This window comes from Ursus americanus, chromosome 5 (genome assembly GCF_024610735.1).
Source record: "Ursus americanus isolate L20-20 chromosome 5, mUrsAme1.1.p, whole genome shotgun sequence".
In the NCBI taxonomy this organism is placed as follows: Eukaryota; Metazoa; Chordata; class Mammalia; order Carnivora; family Ursidae; genus Ursus; species Ursus americanus.
The window spans coordinates 62,359,319-62,373,911 of NC_142131.1; the positions used below are offsets into that span (position 1 = coordinate 62,359,319).

Below are 14,593 nucleotides of genomic sequence, written 5' to 3' on the forward strand. Positions count from 1 at the left end.
AATTAATGCACGGGGTTAATGGTTTGCCAAGGTTGTAAGAAACTAGGAAGAAATCTGTTGAAGGGAATGGTGAGAAAAAAGCCTGTGTGAGAACGATGGGTATGAACTTCTTCACCTGGAAGTTCAAGAATTTTCTAGAGTGGAAGACGTGTCCGGGGTGAATGTTCCTCAAAACTCCACTCTGTGAAAGAGGGGCTTCTGCCTGGATTTTACAGAACAGCCCTCTCTGACAACATCAGCCAGTCTTTTTTTCTCCACACACGCCTGGCTGATCAATGACCCGGAACGGAGAATCATTGGTGGCTGGTATGGAACTCTTCATCAATTCGCAGCATCGAATTCCCTCCCAAAGGTTTATCCAGCTTCTACTACTGCCGATTGTCTGATATACCAGTGGCAAAACATCCCTACATATTTGAATAATCTTTGGCTGGGGAAGACTTTGAAACAATAGAGAAAGGGTAAAAATCATCAAGAAAAAGAAAGATATTTGAGTTCAATTATTGGACAATGTATCTATTATAAAATACATGTTATAAAGTCAAAAGTGAAGAAGACCAAGGGCTGATATCCCTAATATAAAAATAACTCCTATAAATTAATTTTAAAAGAACACAGCAGTCAGGAAGAAAAATGGGCAAAGGACAGAATAAATCCTTGAGAAAAGAGAAAACACAAATGAGAAACAATCACAGTGAGAAGTTGCTCAGCTTCACCACTAGGGTGAGTAATGCAGATTGTTACAAAAAGGTCCTGTTGTGATTTTTTTTTTAATCCCTCCCACCACCACCAAAACAAAGTGGTAAGAGTCCATGCAGATGAAATGTGACAGGTGGGAACAGTCTTACCTTGCTTCTGAGACCCCGTGTGCTAAGCCTTCTTTGGAAATGGTACTGGTCATCTAGAGTAACATTTAAAAAGATCCAGGGATCCCACCTGAAGAAATGTTTCTTGGAGAGAGAGAGAAGCCTCGGTCCCTAAGGACATCACACGAAGTTTATGGCTCCATTGTTCATAGTGGCATGAAACTGAATGAAAGCCTCTACGTTCATTGTTAGGCAAATGATTGAACACTGCACATCTTACTAGGGAAAATTCTCAGTTACTTTTTAAAACCATTTATTTTTTTTCCTACTGATATGGAAAAGGGTATCGGCGTATTATAAAAACTTTAAAAAGTCATAATGCAATGTGCGTAACACTTCCTCTAATATACCTGGCTGTGTTTATGCGTATTAATATGCAGGAAGGAATGGCAGAACGTGCAACAAACTCTTCATCTTGCATCAAAGACAGGTGAATGTGCGTTAAGTGAAATAGAGCTATAGAGAGAGAAATTTTTCATAATGTTTTCTATTGTGTCATTTAATTCTCTATAACCTTAAAAATCTACGCAAGAATGTATAAAGGAAAAAAATTACAAGCACTCAATGCTTCTCTGTTTTATGTCTACTTTTACCTCATTGACTCATTAATGTTTATTGAGTGCAAGTGCAAAGAGAAAATCAGTCATTCTAGAACAACTGCCTTCTAAGAGAAGACTTTAAATATTAAATACCACAAATTGTTCAGGAAAAGCTTTTTTGTTTTGTTTTGTTTTGTTAAGATTCAACTGTTAATTATTTGGGCATGTGTTTTAAACCTATGACTGATGATGCCCTTGAGGGTTTTTTTTGTTTTTTGGTTTTTTTCCAGCTTGGGAGACATTTGTTTTAAATTTTTTACAATTTAACAAAAATACACTTGATCCATAGAAGAAACTACCCTGGCCGGAATACCTCTTACTACATTAAGGTCACATATCATATGACTATTTAAATTAGAACCAGAAACTTATGTCTTCCTGTTTCTGGAAAGCCTTTTAAATGTTATCTCAGGATAATAAACTTAAAAAAATTCAAGAAAGATTATAAACTGGTTTTGCATCTCAGAAGCATACATATATGTGCTGAGATATGATTTTTGTTCTAAAATGCTTTCTGAAAAATGGTGGTGTTCTCTTCTATGAGGGCAACAATGCATTTCTGTTCATCTAAACAGTTAATTTATATCACATTAAACTCATGATTTTCAAACATTCAATGTGTAATTCTAGACTGTATTTACATGCTTAAATAAAAGATGTATTTATGTATATATGCATAATATTCATGCATATGCATGTATTTAAGATTATTTCAAAAGCTTTTAAAAAAAATTTTAAGGAAACCTTGCTCTAGGACAAAATCCACTTGTGAAAAGGCTCAAATACAATACAGAAAAACAGTCAGGTAAAACAAAGACATCCAACAGCTCTGAATAAATAGTGTGTTGTTAACAGGTTTTACTTCCTTCTTTTCTGCTTTTTTGTTATCCAACTAAAATAGTTCCCTGTTCTCTGAAAATGAGAAAAGATAATTTTTGCACTTAAAATATTTTTATTACATTACAAATATTTGTGGATTTAATTGCAAATTCTCTGTGAAAAGCTGTCATGGACTTTTAGTGATCTGTACTTAAATGATATTAAAGGATTTATTATAAATTGACATGTGCCTTGTTTAATGTCAAGTACCAATGAGAAATCTGAAAAACGTTATAGGGATGCATTTACTTTCTATACAGTGTTTAATAAGAATAAAGAGGGAGAAATGAAGAGTAAAGAGAAATTTATAGATGAACATAAGCCCCAAAGCTTCACATTAACTGGTCTAGTTTATTCAGATTTCCTTGGCTGTCTAGGTTCTACTTTAAGCCCCCAGGGCAGGGGCTGTGTCTGCTCACTGTCAGCACTCAACAAATAATAAATAGTACTATTAACAGCACCACCTGTGGGCAGAATTTGTATGATTATTGTTTTTTTAAGAGCACTATTCAGCAGAGTACTAATTGGATTGTCATTCAAGATTTTCTTGATTTTGTCATGCATGTATTGTGCTGAGGAGAAATGCTCAAATTGATCGTTCATACTTTTAAAAATATGGCTTAATGAAAAAGCAATTTAGTAAATTGTTGAGGGCTGTTTTATATCACAGGGTGTTGTCTTCCCATAGAACAATTCCATTCAATGCAATTCCCTGGGAAGTTTAGTCTAAGCTGAAACACAAAATTTTTGCTGCCTGAAAGGTTGCATGCTTGCCTAATATGCAGAAGTTTCTAGAATAAGGATTCTTAGCCTCAGATACGAACCTTTTCCCCAATCTTTACACCCAGTTCCAATCACTGAAAAGTAGTGGCAGTATGCAGAAAATAATTCAGATGTTTTGATTAAATTTAAGGAAATCACTTTAAAGGTACATTTACACAAATACACACAGACACACAGACACGCACACACTTAAACACAGTTGAGTCCGTAAAATAACTTTCTATTGGATTTGCTTGTTTTTATTTCTTTTATTACTCAAGCAATCCAAAAGAAATACAAGGAAGTTTAAAACACTGGATCAAATCAGTCTGAGTTCTTGTATTGGTAAAAGTATGAAGTAAGGATATAAAACAAGGTAAATTCATTTTCAGAGATATGAAATATGATGTATATAGAAATGTATATATCATTTTTGAATTCTCGTATTTTCATTAGCTTTGATTCTTTCCCATAGTTTCTGGCTCTGTGTTAAAATTGCTCATCTGTTCTTGCATGTTGTCTATCTTTTCTATCAGACCCTTTATTTTATTTTTTTTAAAGATGTTTTTTACTTATTTGACAGAGAGAGAGACAGCCAGCGAGAGAGGGAACACAAGCAGGGGGAGAGGGAGAGGAAGAAGCAGGCTCCCAGCGGAGGAGCCTGATGTGGGGCTTGATCTCATAACGCCGGGATCACGTCCTGAGCCGAAGGCAGACGCTTAATGACTGAGCCACCCAGGCGCCCCTATCAGAGCCTTTAACATATAATTCATAGTTATTTCAAATTTCCTGTCAGTTTCAGCCTTTGGTTATATCTGAAGCTGGTTTTGATAATTACTTTCTAACTTCAGACTGTGCTTATTCTTGACTTTTCAAATGCCTTGTAATTTTTGTCGGAAGCCAAATGTATCATTTAGTACAGTAGATTCTGAGGCACATTTATCTTATGCTTGGAGATCAGTACACTTTTCCTTCTCCTGCAAATTTGCATGAAAGTTTGTGTTAATCTAGGTAAGCATGGGGTGGGGTTTGAAGTCCGGTGTTACAATTTTACCCTCTGTGCCCCAGAGGCTTTATATTCCTTAGTGACCCCTCGTGTTTTGGTGTGGGCTAGTTCACCAGGGACTGGTTCTCAATGTCTGTGTGCAGAGAAGCCGTTTCTCACTGTTCTCCCACCTGCATCTTACTGAGTGTTACCTCAGTGGGCAAGTGGGGGAGGAAGGGCATTCTCTGATGTTCTGAGTAAGCCTCAGTCTTGGCAGCCTCAATGAATTGGTGGAGCATGGCCTTCACAATTGCCCCTGTCTCTCTTTTACCTGTCGTGCTGGGCCTAGCAAGTATTCCTACTCTGCCCCCAGATAGAGCTTTTATCTTTTTCCTCTTCTTTTCTCCTAGTTGATATGAGTTTCCAGTGAAGGAAGGTGAGAGCTGTTCTTGCTCTTTCCCCTACAAATTAAGCTTCTGCTCTACAAGAAAGACTGGGGGTGTGGAATGGGGGTGGCATAAGAGGGTCTGGTTGTGATTTCTGACATTGCCTGGTGTTCCTTTCTCCCAGCTGACAGGACTACGGAGCATTCTCAAGAGTCCCCTCCATCTTTCATTTGAACATCGCTGAGGTTCAAGGAGGAAAAGGTGCAGCCCTCTGGAGTTACACACTCTGACACTAGCCTACATTTTAGCTGAAACTTCCTACAAGGTTATATGGCATCTGATGGTGGATGCCCCAGGTAAGCAAATACCTTTTTTGCTGTAAGGTTGGTTGAATGGAATGGAATGTGAGATCACATGCCAGTGGATCCATCATTCTGTAAAACTTTAATTAGCAGTGCTAGCTGGGACCCTATGAGTAGGAAAGGCAAACCCAAATTCTTCATATTTATCTATTCTTTTGAGAACAAATTGCTAGCCTTTCCAGAACGAAAGTGGTCAAATATAGTCAATGTGGCACCAACTGACCAGTTGGTCTTCTCAAAGATTGTTGCCAAAATGGCGGACGACTGTTGGTATTTACTCTTGGCCATTTGGACCTTTTTCATTGGTTTTAAGTAGATCAGCTAGTAAGAGCAAATGCTGCTGGACACACAGCCTCCACCTTGGCCGTAAGGAATACTTTATTCATGTGCCTAATGTAGCAGCACTAGAGTGGCCAATGAGAGAGGTGAGCTCATATCCCTGGCTGGCTTATCTTTCATTCTGGCCTCTTCTGTGAGGAATGTTTTCTTGTGAACATTAACATACGATACAATAATATTTGTACCCCATACCCACTCTCTTATTTCCTAGTACTTTTGTCTAATCTTTTCTTTTCCTTCCAGGCCTCTGTCAACCATCCAGAGCACTGATCACTACCAATTAATTAATCTTTATATATTCTAACTTCAGTCATGTTTTCTTTTAACACAGTGCAGATAACCAGATTCATAATCTGAAGATCTGTTAATTAGAAGGGTTTTCTCTATCTGCTGTCAGCCAATGTTGCAGGCCACCCCTGAGTTAGGTGGTAAATCCATCATCTATTTTGTACCTATATACTGAGTCAGTCCCCTAAAACCCTTAGGCATGATCTGAAGGATAACTGCTACCACAATGGTACTGGGGCCTTGGGGATTAGGTTACTTTCTCACGCAGCTTGCTTTCGCTCCCTGGCACTGCCCATCCCTGATCCTGGATGTTTCCCTTTCAAGTTATGATGAATTATTAATGGCTATGTCCAACTTATGAGAGTCACCAACACATGGGTCTGACAAGATCTAGCTCATGATAGGCATTTGTGGACACACGCTTATTTAATGTCCCATAGTCAGGTGCTCCAACTCTACCAATGCCCACTGAGATGCCAGTGGTTGTTTCTCAAAACAAGAGTTTCCATTGCAGATGGCATATGCACCCAAACCCCCAGACTCTTCATTGAGATTCTCCCAGTGGGACTTGCCATGGGCTCTAGACAGCCCCTTTCGCACTACTGATACGTCCAACACCACAAAGGTCTACTGGATCAAATGGCTGAAGCTTGGGCCTGCTGCAGAGGACTTTCCTTCTCCAGAAAGGAACATAGCCCTGTTGACCCTTTGATTTTGGCCCAGTGAAGCCTGTATAGGACTTCGAACCTACAGAACTCTAAAACAATAAATTGTGCTGTTATAACCCACTAATTTGCGGTCATCTGTCATGGCTTCAATAGAAAACTAATGCAACGTACAGAGAAGTCCAAAACAGGAATTAAATGTTAGTTCAACTGTTAGGACAACTGCAAGCCATGATAAGAAAAGTCAGAGTGTGAATTAGGAGACAGGGTGCTAATCCATGTTCTCTTTAAAACTACCTCTAGGGTGCCTGGGTGGCTCAGTCAATTGAGTGTCTGCCTTTAGTTCAGGTAATGATCCTGTAGTCCCAGGATCAAGTCCTGCCTCGGGCTCCCCACTCAGCGGGAAGTCTGCTTCTCCCTCTGACCCTCCCCCATCTCGTGCTCTCTCTTTCTCACTCTCTCTCAAATAAATAGATGGAATTTTTAAAAAAATTTAAAACCTCCTATAGAACATTGGGAAAACAGTTCCTGGATAGTTGGGATGGTGAAAACAATTGGGTTTATCAAACAGATTCGACCAGAGTATTTAGAGAGCTGAGGTATAATATTTTGGAGAATGTAAATACTGATGGATTTGTATGAAATACATAAGACAAAGAGATTCTGATTAGAAGAAGAAGATATCATTCTTAGTAATGGAACAGACAACTTAAATACAACCAGCTGTACACGGTTTTTTCCTAGTTCATACTGAAAAAAAATAAGAAGTAAGCATTAAATTCCTTTCTTTCCAAGGCTGGTTTCAAGTAGACTACTATTTTATTTCTTCTATTACACTCCATTTAGTTAATATTAAATAACAAACTGAAAGCAAAGATGTTTTATTTATGAATACCGGGCAAGCCAAATGTCATGTGGCAAATTACCTTGCTGCAACGACAGCCTCCAATTACAGTACCAAGGAAGTTATCCCCGAGGACACGGAACGGAAGGCCCGCAGACTAAAATCAAAGGCTGAGATCATAGTTAGAAGGCACGATTAGTAACAAGGGGAAACAGAGCAAGCTAATGCATATTGCACAGTGCATAAGTGGGGGTGCAAGGACCCTACTGCCTGAATCCTGGGGTGTGCCATGTTCATATGCCCTGCTTTTCTCTCTCCTACTTCTGCTTTCCCTGCTCATGATGTGATGAGTGGTACCAGAGTTTAGCAAGAGGGCCCACAAGTAGAAGGTGTCCTGGACCAATGACACAAACTTCCTTTATTAGAGAGTTAGAGGGACAAGTGTGCTCGGTCAGAGCTGGAACTTGTCAGTTAGCCTTCCAAATGACTGTCACCAATGGGTGACCAAATTAAACACTCGTGAATATCGAGTGCTTCATATATTTCATATATATTTAGAGCATTCTCAATATTCAGTGTATCACAAATATTTTGTAGCTGGGTCCTCATGACTATTAGGTATTTTTTTTATTTGCTCATTCTTTCTCCTTTCTTTTTCTTTATTGAGGTAGAAATGATATGCAAAACTGCCCATATTTAATGCGTGTAAGTCAATGAGTTTGGACACATGGATACACCCTTAAAACCATCACCACAATCCAGGTAAGAGACATATCCGTGATCTCTTAAAGTTCTCCTGTACTTCTTTCATTGCTATTGTTATAAGAACATTTAACATGAGATCAACCCTCTTAACGAATTTTAAAATATACAATAAAGTACTGTAACTATAGGTACAGATCTCCAGAACTTATTCATCCTACATAAGTTAAACTTTATGCTCATTGAACAACAACTTCCATTCCCTCCTCCCCTCAGATCCTGGCAACTACCCTTCTATTTTCTGCTTCTATGATTTTGACTATTTTAGATACCTCATATAAAGGGAATCATGTTGTATTTGTCCTTCTGTGACCAACTTATTTCACTTAGAACAATGTCGTTCAGGCTCAGCCACGTTGTTGCAAATGGATCACAAGAGTTGGGAAGGATATGGAGAAACTGGAGCCCTTATACACTGGTGATGGGAATTTAAAGTGGTGCAGAGACTATGAAAAACGGCATAGAGGTTCCTCAAAAATTAAAAATAGAACTACCATATGATCCAGCAATTCCACTTCTGAGTATTTACCTGAAGGAAACAAAAATGCTAACTCAAAGAGATATATGCATCCCCATATTAACTACAGCATTATTTACAAGAGCCAAAATATGGACAGAGACCAATGTCCACTGACAGATGGAGAAAGAAAATCTGATATAGTCATACAGTGGAATACTGTCTACTCCTTTCTATGTTTAGGATTAATATGCTAATAAGTACTAAGTACTTATCATTAGTGAACACATCCTATGAATTCTGCCTATATCTAACAAAATCTTTGCTTACTAGCTCCTTATTTATACTTGAAATTTCTTTACCTGTCTTTTACAAACTGCAGACCTGTTCACATTTCATACTAAAATTCAATATTCTGAAAAGTAAATGTACATTATGCCAAGCCCCGGAATCTCCTTTCTTGTAAGGTGACATGACATTGTTGTAAGGGGGCCATCCCTCTGGTTAGATATGAATACATTATAATTGGTCTGTAACCAATTCCTTTCTCTTGGTAAGCTGAACTGTAGACTCAGAGGGATTTTCTTGGTAGTGGGAACAGGGAGCTAAAGCGAGGAAAAGAGACCATAAGAGGCTGAGTGAGCACAGGAGGAAACAGGATCCGTGTGTAAGCACGAGCCAAGGAGACCTTCACGGGAAAGAGTGAGTGACTGGTCTGGCAGAGGGAACAGAAAGAAACCCAAGGCAAAGATACATGTAGTAAAGAGGCAGAAATGTAGGGGATAAATATTAACAAGATGGATATTGGTAACCTCCTTATTCGGAGGGGAGAGTCAGGAGGGTCCCTTTGGATTTTGAAAAACTGGCCAGTCCCCAAATTTTCTGAGGTCTAACTACTCTGACAGTGGTAATTTTCAGGATAACTAGTTTGGGAGCTTTTTCTATACTCACATGAGATAGAGCCCAGTGATTAAGATTCCTGTTGGCTAGTGTGTACATTCACTATAATGAAACGGACTTAATTTTTTCAAGATGTACCCATATAATGACCTGAATGTCTTCTCACGAAGAATTGTCTCAACTTCACTGACTATGGAGTATTACTACAATATATCAAATAATTCCCACATAAATGTTTAAAAGGCACCAAGCAATAATATTTGGTACACAGGTGTTTTTTTTCCAAGGTTAATGTAAACATCAACATAAATAAAGTTACCGTTGTACTGCCCTGCATTCTTCAGTGCAGCCAGCATAGCTGGTAATACCAGGAAAGTGACATGAATGATGATGCTAGAGCCTGGTAAAGAATTGGTTTTGGAAAGGATATCTGCCATTTGGAAAATAAATGGCAAGTGTACCATCATTCCCTCTTCCCATTCTGTGGCTGACATTACTAATTAATCACGGTATTGTTTCTCCCCAAATCCAGATAAGTTCGTAGTTAGACATATTCACAGCATTCTGTTTCGGGTCTCATTACTAACAGATCTAAGCCAGCACTCACAATTAAAGCTCTTTGCCATCAGCGTGTTATTTCCTCCTTTGGACTTCTGCCTTCTGTGCTGGCCATTTTCTCCAAGTGATTAATGTAACCTCATTAAGTTAATGAATCTGGTACTTTAGCATTTCTCCAGGGATGAGAGAACTAAAATTATTGGCTAGGTGCTACTCCATACACTGATACATTTTCTCAATTTATTAAAGGTGTTTATAGAAACTTAAGCATGATTTAGAAAATCTCAGTCTCTAAATAAGTACCAGTCCCTAGGCATTACTAAAGAAGAAAGGGAACTAAGAAAGCTTAAAAGAATATTATAGATAATAGTGTCAAAATCAAAAACTTTTAAAGACCAAACTCACCTCAAAGAAATAAAAAGATAGACACTGGGAAAAATATTTGCAACATATACAATATCCCAAAATGACTGATATCATTAGTAAACAAGAGTATTCCTATAAATAAGAAAGTCCCCTGAATGACTGTTAATGACGTGTTATTAGAAGGAGCACAAAAACGAGGCCACACTCTGAAATACTTTTTCCCCTACTTGTATACTAGAATAAGTCCATGTATGTGCAGGGTTTTTTGTTTTGTTTTGTTTTTTAGCCTTAAGAATTCCCTTTTAGGGGCGCCTGGGTGGCACAGCGGTTAAGCGTCTGCCTTCGGCTCAGGGCGTGATCCCAGCGTTCTGGGATCGAGCCCCACGTCAGGCTCCTCCACTAGGAGCCTGCTTCTTCCTCTCCCACTCCCCCTGCTTGTGTTCCCTCTCTCGCTGGCTGTCTCTATCTCTGTCGAATAAATAAAAAATCTTTGAAAAAAAAAAAAGAATTCCCTTTTAAAGTGATAGTACACTTAAGAAATAAGTTAATTTTAATACATGAGTTGGAATTCTTTGGAAACAAAAATGCGACAATTTTCATCTCCAGGGCTGGGTAGAAATGGGGAATATCGTAATTAGGCAAGACCTATGTAACTTTTAAGTACTCTTCAAATATTTTTGTATTGATTTGTTTATTCCAAATATCATAAGACCACATATGAGTCTAGGCAATATTAACCAGTGGCTTATACCATCAGGCAGACATGGATGACGGATGACGGAGTACGCACTGCCATGTAGTCCTGTCCACCCCCAAGCAAATGGTAACATGAATGTGGCCAAGACTCTGAATCTAATTAGAAATGTACAGGATAAATAAGGGTCAGTGGAACATAGTAAACCACACCGTGAGAAATCTGCAAAAATACACACTGTGGGAAACTGTATGTGATAAGCAACCTGTTTCTTCAGTGAAAAAAACTGGAGTGACAGAGAGTGAGAGAGAGACTCTATAGATTAAAAATAGAACAAAATAATAAAACTAAGAAAATGTAAGAGGCATATCAACCAATCACAATTCATGCACCTTAGTGGGATCCTAATCTGAAAACAAACTGTTTTTAAAAATATGACAATTCAAGAAAGTGAACACTGATGTGTCTTTTGATGAGAATGAAAGTTTTTAGGTGTGTTAATAATATCTGTGGTGACCAACTCTACTGGTTTTCCCAGGATTGAGAGGGTTTTTTTTGGGGGGGGGCAGACTTTATTTATTTATTTGACAGAGAGAGAGAAAGAGTACAAACAGGGGGAGCAGCAGAGAGAGAGGGAGAAGAAGACTTTCCAACGAGCAGGGAGCTCAATGTGGGGCTCGGTCCCAGGACCCTGGGATCACAACCCCAGCCTAAGGTAGATGTTTAACTGACTGAGCCACCCAGGTGCCCCAGGATTGAGAGGCTTTCAGAGACTTGGAACTTGTAGTGCTAAAACCAAGAATGCCCTGCACAAATGGTGATTTCCATCAAAACTAACTGGAAGAGGAGTTGTGACGTTGGTGGGGCTAGAGATAAACTCAGTAGGCTTTTGGAGGATAACTGTTCAAGTGTAGTATATATTTGAAAATGTCCAATATTTTTAAAAAGTCACATGGACCAATATTGCTTGAATGTGGAAAGATGGAATGGATTTTACCAACACTCAGAAGCTTCATGAAAGCATTATATCTGGATTTTTTTCTTTCCTTTCTTTCCTTCCTCCTTTCTTTCTTTCTCCCTTTCTTTCTTTCCTTTTCTTCCTTCCTTCCTCTCTCTTTCCTTTCCTTCCTTCTTTTTTACCAGTTTTTTTTTTTTTTTAAGATTTTGTTTATTTCTTTGACAAAGAGAGAGACAGTCAGCGAGAGAGGGAACACAAGCAGGGGGAGTGGGAGAGGAAGAAGCAGGCTCCCAGCAGAGGAGCCCGATGTGGGGCTTGATCCCAGGATCCTGGGATCACGCCCTGAGCCGAAGGCCGATGCTTAAAGACTGAGCCACCCAGGTGCCTCTGTTTTATTAAGTAGGCTCCACTCCCAGCCCCAACATGGGGCTTGAACTCACAACCCTGAGATCAACACCTGAGCTAAGACCAAGAGTCCAACGCTTAACCAACTGGGCCACCTGGATTTTTTTCAAACAGAAAGAAAATGAGTATGAAACATACTATCATCCAAGATAATGCAATGCTAATTTTGCCAGTAAACTTGAGGCTTGCATGTAATAAAATGAAATAGGCTGATGATGACTTCTGGAAAGCCCATATATCATTCTGAAGTTTCTTGTGTTATAGTATTGCTAACAGACAGTATTTACTGAGTGCCAAGGCCCTGTGAGATCTCCTGACATAGCCCAAGTATGCAAATTAGCCATGAGGAAGCAAGAGATTCTGTGTTTTTAGAGAGCTCACGGGAGGAAGCACTCACTGATCCACATGTGTATGTGACCATAGGATAAGTGTATGCATTTATCCGAAATTTAAAAAGATCTATGCGTTCACTAATATTGGAAATGGATGCTTGTCGGTGAATTTGACTAAGGGGATAGCTTGAAAATTTTCACAGACTATGAGAATTTGTGGGTGTCTATTTTTAAACACTGCATGTATACCTTGATGTGTGCTTCTTTCTTTTTATACATTCCTCAGAATGCAACTGTTGAATTGTGTAGTTTACTCCTTTTCCTAACAATATTGAATCACCAATGTAAAAAAATGAAGTCATTTAAAAATAACTTTTATAATCAAATCAGTGGCTTAGTGATTTGTGCGGATCGTGTTCCAAATAGAATAGTCTAGCAACAAAGTCCAAATTTCTTAGTGGAAGAAAATTAATTAACCTACCAGTCATCCTTCATTCAAATTGTGTGATGAATATCTTCTTTGCTCTGTTTCTCCCCTAGCATGGAGAAAGATTCCATTATCCTTGGCAGATTAAAAAAAAAAAAAAAAAAAAAAAAAGCAATGTTACAGAACTATGTTTTTCAAATGCATTTATTCATAAAACTGAGATGCAGAAGCTTGCAGAGAAGGTTTTGTAAGACCATATGAGTTGTGAGAGCATTTGCCGTGTCACGCAGTGTGGGCGCCTCGTCTCCAAGGTGTTCTTCAGAAGCAAGCAATCCAGTGCCTGAACCGCACCAGAAAAGTCTGGAAACAGCAAGGAGTGACAGAGCGATGGAGCATAAAAGTACAGGTTCTTACAGTCATCCTGAAAAGCGGGCCAAGTGCCACGAGCCTCAGATTCATACAACCCTAGAGAGGCTCTTTCTGGGAAGCCTGAGCCCAGAGAGCGCTGCGGCAAGATGCTTTCTGGCCGCTTGGCACCTTGCTGAGTGAGGATGTCCCAAAGGGAAGGAAAGCTGAACCACAGAAGACTAAAAGCCCCCGACCAGACCAATTTACTTGAGCTCAGGATATGCCCTGCTTTGAGTTACTGCTTCTTATAGCGACTTTCTTCTGCATGCTTTCCTAATCCCCCCTCCACGCCCTATCCCCAGTTACTTGTCTAACCCGACCTACCCTTCTGTCAAAAGCCAGCCTAACTGCTTCTCCTGCAAAGAGTCTGACGAGATTCCTTCAAGTAGTAATTACTTCTCCTTCCCAGGTATTTTCACGGGGCTCTCCAGATACCTTTGTTATGGCATGTGTTATAGATAGCTTAAATCCATTATTTCTTATGTGTGTGTATCTTCCACGGAAGTAGAAGTGACCATTTTTAAAAATTCTAATATTTACAACAGTTCTAATATCACAGAATATATTTTAATAATACTGGTGGAACTGAAATAATATATGGGAATTGGTTGCTTGAGTTAAGGTCTCATTAGAAGGGAAAAAAAGAGAGCTGGTAGACCATCCTTCAAAATTGGTTGAGCACACACACACACACACACGCGAAGGAAAATGAGTAAATAAAATATATACCTGAACTACTGATTTAATTTACTTATCTTTTACTCGTTCTATATTTAAGCTAGCAAATTTTAGACTCAGCTAATTAAAATGACTGATCCGTGCGTTACATATTTTCTTTCTGGAACATGATACAAAAGTTAGGGAAGTAACTACTCAGATGTAAAGTATAAGTTAAGAAACCCAGTTTCGAACATATCTTTGTCATTTGTTTAAACTTTAATTCAACATTATCAAAATGTTTACTGAATGTGCCAGGGTTATAAATGCAGTCAAATGTCAAAGTTTGTATTTTGCTCTCATCCCTTTTATTTCCATATAGGAAGAATGCTGTTTAAAAAGCTTTTCAGTTTACATTTCTAAATGACTTCAGAATTTTAAAGACTAGTTAGATAAATTGCTTTTAAACTATAAAACTTTGCATTCCAGACCAGAAACCATTGTCATACATCTGCTTTAAGATAAAGGATGGAGTTATATCAAGATCAAATAACGTTACCCTTTCCAAAACTGCTAACAAGAGGGTAATTACTATGTTTCTGTCATTTTCTTTCTCTATGCTGCCTCTTTGTTTCTCTACTTTCTTGCTCTCTGTCTCCCAGGTCAGCAAATGAAATAAACGCAATTTTGTGAC

General features: G+C 38.7%; 1 protein-coding gene and 1 long non-coding RNA gene across 2 annotated transcripts in view; one reads left to right on the plus strand and one right to left on the minus strand.

Moving 5' to 3' along the window:
- Positions 1-14,593, minus strand: part of ADAMTS19 (ADAM metallopeptidase with thrombospondin type 1 motif 19) — a 270,506-nt gene that overhangs the window by 239,107 nt on the left and 16,806 nt on the right. The window lies entirely within an intron of this gene.
- LOC148110132 (uncharacterized) overlaps positions 1-14,593 on the plus strand; it is a 50,093-nt gene that overhangs the window by 19,248 nt on the left and 16,252 nt on the right. The window contains exons 3-4 of the long non-coding RNA XR_015724584.1: positions 4,662-4,833; positions 7,647-7,737. This is a non-coding gene — a long non-coding RNA (uncharacterized LOC148110132). The remainder of the gene's footprint in view (positions 1-4,661; positions 4,834-7,646; positions 7,738-14,593) is intronic.